The sequence below is a fragment of the Boleophthalmus pectinirostris genome, unplaced genomic scaffold (genome assembly GCF_026225935.1).
Source record: "Boleophthalmus pectinirostris isolate CB_2022bp ecotype Guang Dong unplaced genomic scaffold, ASM2622593v1 HiC_scaffold_15, whole genome shotgun sequence".
Lineage (NCBI taxonomy): Eukaryota > Metazoa > Chordata > Actinopteri > Gobiiformes > Gobiidae > Boleophthalmus > Boleophthalmus pectinirostris.
In genome coordinates, this window is record NW_026571070.1 from 9,007,276 (window position 1) to 9,019,620 (window position 12,345).

A 12,345-nucleotide genomic window follows, 5' to 3' on the forward strand; every position below is an offset into this window, starting at 1 on the left:
GGTGCTAATGTAACCAAGTTTACCATGTTATATCCAAATCTCTTGGTAGGATATTTTCACGATATACATCTCATGGTATGATATTTATTGCGATATTTTGTGGAGGCTAATATGCTACTTTCTCCTCTTAAAATGCCTTGACAAGACTTAATCCAAAGAACTAAGACTTAAAAGTGCTTAGAACTGTTATTTCTTCTTGTAGTCTACACTGAAATGGAGCAAAGAATCATGGTCTATGTAGTTCCCTCTGTCTCTTTTTTAACTGTTGCTGCACCATAACTCTTAATTTAAGACAAGAGACTTGTAATTCAATATATTGTGATGGTCCACGATATTATTGTGAGAACTTTTGACTATACGATATCACGATATTTCGGTTATTGTTACATCCCTAATTATGACAGTAATAATTCTAGGGGTGTGCAAAAATATTGAAATATCGATATATCGTATCGCTTAATGTGATGATACAGTATTGATATTGTGGGCTGCTGTATCGATATATCACCAAGAGTACTTTTTGGTATATTTTACTAAATTATTTTGTTACAGCGCTACAGTTTTGTTGCTTGGAAGGAAACTTTTTTATGCGACACATTTGACATTTTCATGTCATTTTCATTTTGATGAATAAAATGTTTGTGTTTCATATGAACTTTGCACAAAAAGTGGTTTAACAAAGACTTTTAGTATCACAGACATGATTTTGTCTTTATTTTTATTGAACTGTTTGAATTGATTTGAAATATATCATATTGAATCGGAAATGCACTGTATCGAGATATGTATCCTATCGTGGCCTATGTATCGAGGTATGTATCATATCGGCAACTTCATAATGATACCCAGCCCTAAATAATTCACACCAAAATCTTATCAGGGTATTTTAAAACTGAAAAGTATCCTGTCTACAATAATATTTGCCTTTCCAAAATATCGCAATAAATCGTAAAGTGAGATGCATATCATGAAAATATTGTATCGAAAGATTTGGATATTGTTGTCTCTAGTAGCGATTTATAAACACTAATATTTTTTGTATTGTAGTCTCATTCTGTGGTTGCCATTTTAACATTTTTAGTCAAGATTGGATGTGTGATTGGATGAAGCTGGGCCCAAAATCTCTGGGGGAGTCACGGCTCGTGCCCCCTCAAACCCCGACTCTCGCACCGCCCCGGGCCGAAACAAACTTGCCTTTCACCTACTTTCACACTCCAGCCCTGTACGTAAACTATCCGAAATATTTACTATGCATTTTATTCATTCTACCTGATCACAACACCGGCGCCGAGCAGGTTCTTCAGGTAGATCCTCTTTACTGGAATCTAAACCGTGACGCCTCAACCGCCAATGGAAAAGCACCAGTCATTATTCAGGTCAGGAGATGTGGCTCTAATCTACACAAATAAATGTTCTATAATTAGTCCAGATATTCCAGATGAACATTGACCAATAAAAAACTGTTTATAATATGCAGCTGAGGCCATCAATATTCCCTGGGGTGTGATGCTAACTGTAGGCTCTGCTCTGTCTGAAGCTTTGTTAAACTTTAATATGTGATTAATTTTAACACAATCTGACCAGAAAGAACTGATTTAGCTGGAACTACAACAGGTGAGGTACAACAGGCGTGTGAAAAAGTGCTGTTTAAATCCATTTTGTATTTTTGTGTTTTCAGACAATGTTAAAACCGTTTTTGACCGTGTTTGCGAATGTGGTCATTGTCACCGTGGTAACTCCTTAGTCTGATTCATCAGCCTCCCAGTAGGGATGTAGCAATAACCGAAATATTGTGATATATCGTCAAAGTTCTCACAATAACATCGTGGACCGTCACAATATATCGAATTACAAGTGTCTTTGCTTAAATTAAGAGTTATGGTGCAGCAATAACTAAAAAAAGACAGAGGGAACTACATAGACCATGATCCTTTGCTCCGTTTCAGTTCAGACTACATGAAGAAATAACAGTTATAAGCACTTTTAAGTCTTAGTTCTTTGGATTAAATCTTGTCAAATCATTTTAAGAGGGAAAAAGTAGCATATTAACAGTTTTAGCGGTTTAGCCTTCACAAAATATCACAATAAATATTGTACTGTGAGATGTATATCATGAAAATTTTGTAGACATTGAGACATTTGGATATTGTTACATCACTGATCATGAGCCTTCCCACATCATGAGCTTTCCTACAATATCACAATAAATATCGTACCGTGACACCCATACCGTGATGATATCGTATCGTGAGACTTGGATATTGTTACACCCCTACCTCGCAGCATTAAGATTCGTTCACTCAACAGTAGACGGGTACTTTTTTTATTTAACCAATCGCTGATATTTGGTTGTGACATATGTAAATGTGCCAAATCCTGTAGGAAGAAGGGCAATAACGTCTTTCCCCTTGATAAAATTCACTAAACATTCTCTTTGTTGCAACTTTAAATCCTCGATCTCGGGAATCGTTGCCAACACAGAATGTCTGTCTTCGTCTACATCCATCTCGACCGCTTTGTTTAATATTGTACTGTTCCACAAAAGGGACCCAGACAGACGCTTGAGTTTGACGTCATGGCTTCACATCTCTTCCCTGATTGGCCGGTGTGTGGTCTACAACTTCCAGGGTTCTCGCAAACCGTCTAGTCTTTTCCGATTCCTGACCTAGTCGCTGGAGAGAAATGAAATTGAGTGGAGGTGGCGCCGGCCTGGGTAGTAACTCCTAACCATTCCACTATTTTTATTGCATTTTTGTATGTTGTGATTAATGGATTTCAAAATGTCTTTCTACCAAATGAGCTACAAGGATGGATTGACGGCAACTAAGTTAACGCAATAAAAAATAAAAGAGGACTACACTTAGGTAATTTGTGATATCATAATTAATTAATAACAGTATTATTTATATACATGGGTAATGAGAGGAGTAATCTGTAAACCACGTATAACAAAATTATATGATAGAGAACAAAGGTGCACAGTTAGTCACTCCAAATAACCTTTGACCAATTAAACTATTACAAGCTTTTCCTTAATGTTTATTTTTTACTATTATTACTATTACTTTATTTTTTTGTATTTTTTTATTGTATTTTTATTGTATTTACATATTTTTAAATTTTATTTTATTTTTCTTGTATTTTTTGTACTATTATTTATTGTTTTCGTATTTTTTATTGTATTGTATTGTATTGTATTTTTGATTGTCTTGACATATTTTTTTTAATTTAATTCAATTTAATTTTTCTTGTATTTTTGTATTATTTATTTATTTACTTATTTTATTTATTTATTTATTGTATTGTATTGTATTTTATTTTATTTTTCATGGTTAATGGATTTTTTTCCCCAATGCTTTGACGGCAACAAAACACCAAAGTCAAACTGAACTGCATAATAGGCTGCCTTTTAGCTGATTTGAACAGTCATTTCAACAGTACGTATATTTATCAAATTTATGCGTCTGTCCTCTGCGTTTGACTCGTGCATAAATACTGCCCAAAGGTTAAAACTGTAAATCCACACACTGAATATTTCTTTGCGAGGCTAATGTCATTTCTAAGCTCGCAGGAGATAAATTACTATGGCAACCGCGGCAAGAACCATTCGTAACCACCGACACTTTCATCGGCTTCATCTGAATTATAAGAAATCATTAATCACTAGAAATACTGTGTCATTTTTCTGCTAAATTTAGACTAAACTGAAACATTAAAGAGCCCATATTACAATATTTTCTGATCTATTTTAAAATGTTTAGTCATCACAAACTCATACTGTACTTGGAGTTGTGTTTTGTTTTGTTTCATTCACACATGTTTAACGCACAAACCTCTGTTCCAATTTGTGATGTCATGCAGTAATACAGGAAGTGCTCCACTGTGTTTTTAAACTCCGTAAGCCTTCACTAGAATCATTTGGATAATTTCAGCCCTGGAATTAATCAAACTCGTGCCACCTAGTCTCTCCGCTCAATTTCATTTCTCTCCAGCGACTAGGTCAGGAATCAGAATACCTTAAATAGTTCGCACAAACCCCAGAAGTGCGAGTTCGAGCACCAGCCAATCAGTAAAGAGCCGTGCATTCTGTGTTGGCAACGATTCCCGAGATCGAGGATTTAAAGCCGAGAAGAGAGAATGTTTGGTGAAAGACGTTATTGCCCTTCTTATTATGGGATTTGGGAAAAGCTTTGTAAATAACCTACAGCATAATTTGTCTTGGTTAAAAGCCTCTTCTGACATTTTTAATTATTATTTTTATATTGCTCTATTTTCTGTTGTTAACCATTAACTTCTGTGTTTACATTTAGAGCTTTTATTTTGAAGGGTTTATTTACATTTAATTACCTTGACAAAAAGAACCAAAAAAAGTTATACGGAGCAAATGTATATATGTAATATTTTTTGGTATTTTCTATGTCTTTGTTTAGCTTCCCCTCTGAAGAGGCACAAAGGTATTTATTGATTTCAATATTTCTTTTGAATAACGTTGTGTCTAGCTGTTATTGTTGTTGATTCATATTGTCAAGATGAATGTAAGTAATAATCAAACTTGCGTTGGGTTTGTGTATACGCATTTATACAGATTGGAGGATTTATTGTCATTAAATCTAAAAATCACCAGTTCAAGTATCAGTTTTCATTCAGAGGGGTACGCTACAAGCTTAATGTACCAGTTAGCCCCGTTAGCACCACATTACATACGTCATGACCAAATAGCAGTGATTGGTTAAATTAAAAAAGTATCCCCCTACCATCGAGCGAAAGAATCCTAATGCAGAGGTCAGACGGTTTCCACAAAGTGAAACCAGCTGATGAATGAGGCTAACCTGGAATTGCCAATCTCTACTGAACTAAAGGTAAAAGGTAGATGTTAACTTGAAATTTACCGCTTCATGACATCACAAGGTGGAACAGAGCATTTTGAGCTTAGGAGATGTAGACAGACTGATGATAAACGGTTATTCAGACATGTTTGAATGAAACAAAACACAACTCCAGGTCTATTTTAGAAAAGATAACAACATTATCACACGATTTAAGCTTACAAGAGTCAATTTTGCGTAATATAGGAACTTTAAACTAAATCAGGACCAGGACAGGACCAAACTACATCTATACCAGGACTAAACCAGGACGAGTGCGGTCACAGCCTTATTAGTCTCCAGAGCTATTACTTGATAACTATTATTGGCCTAATTTTCCTATGACTACTTTTACAACCCTGTTTGAACTGATAAAAGAACAGCAGCTCCTCTTTTAACTGCAGCCACAGAAAAGAAGTATTGGATGTTCCTTGATTTACATAAATGTAGCTTTTATTTGTAGCTGAAACCTTTTAACTCAAAATTTGGCTTTAAAAATAGATGCTATACTGTTGACCCCTGGGATAAATATCAATATCACTTACTATAACTTACTATAAATAAAGAGGAATAAGGAAAATGACAAAATAAAATAATGAATAATACAGAATTTTTGTTTGTTTTTATGAAGTTGGTGGATGTAGTCTTTCTGGTTTTAGGTCCGCTACTTGTTTTTCAGAAAATAATATATGGCATGTCTCGCAGTTATACAATTACAAGTGTTTACATTGGGCTCACCTCTCCACAGATCTGACCTGTACCCTGACCTGCAACGCTTCATGCTTGTGTCCAGGGCTGTAGATGTTTGGTCATTAGTCCTTTGTTCGTTAGTCCATTTATCAGTCCATTATTTTTGATTCATCAGCCGGTTTCACTTCGTAGAAACCGACCTCGCAGTGTTAGGATTCATTTGCTTTAAATTTAACCAGTTGTTGCTATTTGGTCATGACGTATGTAATGCGGCACTAAGAGGGATAACTGGTATATTAAGCTTCTCCCAAATCCCGTAGAAAGAAGGACAATAACGTCTTTCCCCTTGATAAAATTCACCAAACATTCTCTTTGTTTCGGCTTTAAATCCTTGATCTTGGGAATTGTTGACAACACTGAATATATGGCTCTTCGCTGATTGGCCGGTGCCCGAACCTCTGGTGTTTTTGCAAACCGTCTAGTGTCCGATTCTTTATCTAGTCGCTGGAGAGAAATGAACGTGAGCGGAGACAGTAGGTGGCGCCAGCCTGGCTAGTCCATTATAGGGATGTAACGATATTCAAATCTCACGGTACGATATTATAATACATTTTTAATAATAATACATTTTATTTATATTGCACTTTACATAAAATAATCTCAAAGTGCTACAGGTAAAAACAATGAGTAAAAAAGTGCATCAGCAAACAGTGGATCAAGCTAAAACCATTGCAGGAATTAATAAGATAAAACAAGAATAAAATACAATTAACAAAAGGCTTTAGTAAAAAGGTACATTTTAAGATTTTGTTTAAAACAGAAATAGACTGTGGGGCTCTCAAGTGGTCAGGGAGAGCATTCCAAAGCCTTGGAGCTGCAGAGGAGAAGGCCCGATCACCCATAGTGCAAAGTTTGGTTCTGGGGGGTCTGGGGAGTGTTGGTGGATGCAGAGCGGAGGGAGCGTGAGGGGGTCTGGGGAATGAGGAGTTCCTTAAGGTACTGGGGGGAGTGACCGTGGATGCACTGGTAAGGAGGAGACCTTATACTCAATCCTGAGTGTGATAGGGAGCCACTGAAGGGATTTCAGGATGGGGGTGATGTGGTCAAATTTTCGCACCCTCATCAGGATCCTGGCAGCGCTGTTCTGGATGTCCTGCAGTCTCTGGATGTTCCTGCCAGGTATCCCGATGAGGAGTGCGTTACAGTAGTCCAGCCTGGAGGAGATAAAGGCGTGGACGAGCTTCTCTGCATCTGCCAGGGAGAGAGTTGGAAGGAGTTTTGCGATGTTCCTGAGGTGGTAGAATGACTATCACGATATACATCTTACATGATTATCACGATATACATCTCACAGTACAATATTTATCGCAATATTTTTCGAGAGGCTGATGTAATTGTAGATAGGACACGTTTCTACTTTTAAAATACCTTGATAAGATTTTGGTGTGAATTATTTCCCAAGAATTCAAGTAAAAAACATATTTCTTCACGTTGTCTGCACTGAAATGAATCATGGGATATGTAGTTTCCGATGTTCATAAGCTGTTGCTACTATAAACCCATACATTTAAGTAAAGGAACTTGCAATTCAGCCCATTGTGACAGCCCATGATATTATGGTGAGACTTTTGAAGAGACGATATCACGATATTTCAGTTATTGTTACATCCCTAGTCCATTATGTCTGAGCTGATCAATAATGTTATCAGGTAACTCATTGTTTTACTGGGATTATTAGAACTTGGAACTGAATGGTGAGTTAATTCTGCTTTTAGTGCAGGTAAATACAAAGTTTACTTCTCCTTTTCTGTATAAATGGAGATTTTTTTTTGTGAAAGCAGGTGCACTTCTGGGTTTTGTGTCGTCATATGTGGTCCGATATTTAAAGGTCCTAATCCCTGTGTTGTTCCTTTTCTCAAAAACACACCCAGAGTTGTGTTTTGTTTCATTCACACAAGTTTCACACCCTTTATTATTAGTCTGTTTACATCTTCAAAGCTCAGAATGCTCTGTTCCACCTTGTGATATCATGTAGTGGTAGTTTTCAAGCTACCTTTTTGTTTTGTAGAAATTGGCTATTTAAGGGCTGAAATTATGTTACTCAAATGATTCAAGTGAAGGTGTACGGAGTTTAAAAACACAGTGGTGCACTTCTTGTATTACCACATGATGACATCACAAGGTTCAGTTTGAGAGAAGAATTGAAGAGCACGTGTGAATGAAACAAAACACAACTCCAGGTTTGTGATGAGGAAATATTATAACATACTATAGATCAAAAATAACATAATATGGTCACTTTAATCGAGTCAAGGTTTGTCTTTGGTTGAATTTCTTTCGTCAGCAATATCCCCAATATAAAAGCATTCATCATCATCATTATCATCTTTATTCCAGACCCATGGACAGTGACATTACAAAAACAATAAACATTTATGTTTTTAAAAGACAATCACACCAGCGTCTCCACATGTTGGACTGATATCTTATTGCACTGAATCTCATATTTGTGAGTGAGATTATTATTCCATTGTCCGATTTGCTCAGTCTGCAATTAAAACTGTACATTAAAATTCTTAGTGCAGCTTAGTGCAAAGTGTTCACTCGTGCAGTAACAAACATTTCAATCACACTCCTCAAAAGCCCCGTAAAGCGTCACTGTAAGCACCTGCAGGCTTTGCAAACTGGCCTTTTTTGTAATTAATCCAGAGGTGAGCTGTGTGCAATGGTTTACGAAAATGATTTAAACAAAAACAACTTTACATCTTTTGTACAAGAACCAAACCTACGCATAAGAAGATTTACCTGAGCATAGAGCGTCCTACATTGTCTGAGAGTCCTGCACGGGTCAATTTTTGGAGACCCGCACCTGCACAGTACAGGACCGCACCCGCCCGTTAACTCAAGATAATATCAAAGCTAAACCTTCACCCACTTGGACCTGTTAACATTCCACCCATTACCCGCCCGTGACAAATTATAAGCATTCTAACTGAAACATCCATCAGAATATGAACTGAGAAGTTACGACGTCAAGAATTATAATCGCGAAATGAAACGGTTTCACTTTCTTCAGTACGAACACAAATTCACAGACGCGACTCGACTGTCAAAAATACATCGTCACTTCACAGGTGTTATTTACTGAGCAGAAGAAACATACCAGACTGAACAAGGACTAACCCAGGACTAATCTAGGACTAAAACAGAACCTACCCAGGACTAATCTACAACTAAAACAGGACTAACCCAGGACCAGTCTACAACTAAAACAGGAGTAACTCAGGACTAATCTAGGACTGATTCCAGAAGTAAACCAGGACTAAACTAGGATTAAACTTGGACTAAACCAGGACTAAACCAGGACTAATCTAGGACTGATTCCAGAACTAAACCAGGACTAAACTAGGATTAAGATAGGACTACACTAGGACTAAACTAGGACTACACCAGGACTAATCTAGGACTGATTCCAGAACTAAACCAGGACTAAACTAGGATTAAGATAGGACTACACTAGGACTAAACTAGGACTACACCAGGACTAATCTAGGACTGATTCCAGAACTAAACCAGGGCTAAACTAGGACTAAACTAGGACTCAACCAGGACTCAACCAGAATTCAATGTCGGAATGAGCTCGGAGGTGCATCCGTGTAGACCGTCGAGTGACCGCAGGCGAAAGGACCGACGCAGAGCTCCGCGCCGCACAATTGCGCTTTACGGACACCCTGCTAGACGGGCTCGGGGTTCTCTCTCTCTTAAGTCCAAGATTAGTCCTAGTGTAGTCCTGATTTAGCCCTGAGCCGCCCGTGTGTAATCACTACCCACCCACATACCCGCCAGAACGTTAAAACCCGCCCGTTTCCGCAACTATTTGCACATATTCGTAGGTACCCGACCCGGTGCAGGACTCTGCATTGTCTATACATGTCATCATCATCTGTCATGTCCACAGTGATGATCTGCCCCAGATATTTAATTTTTATTTTGAAAGACAACACAACATTTAACAGGCAAAATCAGGAAATCTCATGTGCTTATCTTCTTTGTTCGTACAGATCATGACAATACTCTTGGTTGCATTATACTTTATATCACTGAATAATCACTTTTATATATAGCCCATAATTGTCCTTTTTGACCTTTTAACCTCACGATCTAGTTTCATTAATCACGCTGTCTGATCAGATGACATTACCTTTCTGCTTCTGCAAAGAGTTACTTCCTTTTTTCACCACGACAGCATTTTGTGGTTTAGGGTTCCTCCTGAGCTCTCCACCACATATTTACCTAAACCGATTCAGCAAAGCACGCAGATGTCTTAAACAATGCATTACTTTCTCTGCATCCCTCGTGACACGGTAATTGCCCCGCTCCCGTTCCTTATTATGGCTCTTATAGCTCCCCATTGTTCACGTGATAAAAGATTCTGCAGCAGGAATAATGATAATAATAATAGTGTACGTGTAGGGGCCGTGCAGAGCGGTGCAGAGCGGGTTTGTCTTGTGTGCGCGCAGTCTGCAGCTGAAATGTAAGAGCGCTCAGTGTAATTGATGTTGCATAATTGCCGCAGGTTGACCGGTTACGGTTTTCAGGGGGCGGGGTTAAGGAGCACGTGTCAAAGCGCGCGGAATGAGCCGTGACAGCCGGAAGTGAGGCGCACCAAAATAAAACTACTCAAACCTGGACCGTGGGATTATGATTGTGACCAGATTTTCTTAATGAAAAACTGGGACACGCCTGGTTTGTGGTGGTTGGTAATTATTAAATTGTGAAACGAGTGCGTAATTAAGGAAAACTGTTCTGCACTCGACCCATTCATGACAAACGTGAGTCAGTGTAGTCACATTTTCTTTGTGTTTTGGTCATTTTAAGCAGCTGTTCTGTATTTTACCTATACATATTACAATTCATGCCTCTCTTTACTGTTGGCAGGGGTCAAATTGGTCAAAAATAGGGACACCTGGGATATTTTTTTGTATAAAATTGGGACAAATCACTGGTTTTGGATTAATCTGCTGGGACAGGGGACACAGGGCTCAAAACAAGGACTGTCCCAGGTAAATATGGACATCTAGTCACCCTACATACTCATCAGCCAGGATGAGTATTGAGATGTAGATAACATTAGTAGGCAATACAGCTCTTATATTTATGCTGTTATAACCAAAATATTGATGTAAGATCAGCGACTGTATAGTTTGTAATATCTTAGATCTTAGACTTAGACCAACTTTATTGATCCACAGTGTACATTTTTTTGGACACAGCAGCTCACACATCACAATATAATATAAAGACAAAGATTAAAAAAAGAGCAAGAGACAGGTGACAAATAAGACATAATTATATAACTGTAAATGTACAAGTCAAAATAAAATAGAAGGATACATAATAAAATCAAATCAAATCTTGAGAATAAGATCTTGGCCATAGGATAGGATAAGGTTAGGTCCTATGAAGCTGCATGATTTCCAAGTTATTTCATATAATATAGATCCATGAGTGTAAGAAATAACCTTCATCTCACGGCTGCCAGGGCTGCACATTATAATGCAACTGAATCAAAATCACAATTTGATGGTAAATCACTTAATAATTTCTTTTTAAAATGGAATGTTCTCTCCAAAGACAAAAAATATACTCTAAAAATGTATGTACAATAAAAAAAACAAAAAAACAAAAAACAAAACACGCACACTAGAAAAAAAGTAGGTGCCAAAAGAGATAAAAAACCCCAAAAGGGCTTATATTAAAGCAACCTTACGAACACATAAAAAAAATTTAACATTATAGTTGTGCATTAATAAAAACAAATCACATTTACACAGTTTGAATTAAATTCATTTGATTCAAACATGGATTAAAACACAATGAAACATCCACAACTGAATGATTATCAAACATTATCATGAAATATCAAACATTTCTTCACACTTTTTTTAAACAACACCTCTGATCTGCTGTCACTAACCAGATGTGTTGTACGTAATGTAATTCATTGCGGCACTAACCCCAACAGGACGATTTATCAAAAATTTATTGTTGCCAAAATTGTACAACCCCACACAATCAACCCTGTACATTTTAATTTATTTATTTTTAGCTGAAATTCCCATTGCCTTTCTGAATATTCAACACTGTACCTACTGCACTGTGTGGCTTAAAATTTGAGTCCTGGAATATGCAAAAACCATAATTATTCACACTAGTCTTTTATTTTGAAGGATGCCTGGCCCGAGCGGAAATGCAGGTGTGTCCCGTGCCATGTGCTTGATCTCGAGCTGCAGCTGCGCGTGTCTCTGCTGTGCCAAGAGCCCAACAGCTGTCCTCTCTTCTTTCATCTGGAGGTAAGTGCGTGTCTCCCCGCTCCACTCCGCGCGCGTCACTGCGTGTGCGTGACGCTTTTCATTTCGCTTTTAAACTTTACACGTGCACTGCATCAGAGCGCCACCACGTAAGCGCGTAACATGATCATTTATTGATGCGGCGTGTGTCTCTGGAGCGCTGTTTACCATCTGAAGGCATCCGTCCACTGCGGCTCTCCTGTGCGCGCGTGGGACTGCAGGGATCACACGCGCCCGGACGCACACGCACGAAGGCTTTTACCATGTGTTTCCGAAATGATGCGGCGCTCAACGAGTCGGACCAGTCCCTCTGCCCTTTCTCAACTCAGTCCACTTCCTCTCATCAGTCCATCCGTGCTCGCGCCCACGCCATCAGTAAACTTTAAACCACGGACACATTGTTTTACTCTCGCGCTCCCTGTTTGTTGTGAATGAGTCAT

The 12,345-nt window shown here is 38.1% G+C and overlaps 1 protein-coding gene across 1 annotated transcript in view; it reads left to right on the forward strand.

Moving 5' to 3' along the window:
• The first annotated feature begins 11,844 nt into the window (after positions 1–11,844).
• Positions 11,845–12,345, forward strand: part of pld1b (phospholipase D1b) — a 100,265-nt gene continuing 99,764 nt past the window's right edge. Inside the window, exon 1 of the mRNA XM_055150927.1 lies at positions 11,845–11,908. The gene's annotated coding sequence lies outside the window, so the exon portion shown is untranslated. The remainder of the gene's footprint in view (positions 11,909–12,345) is intronic.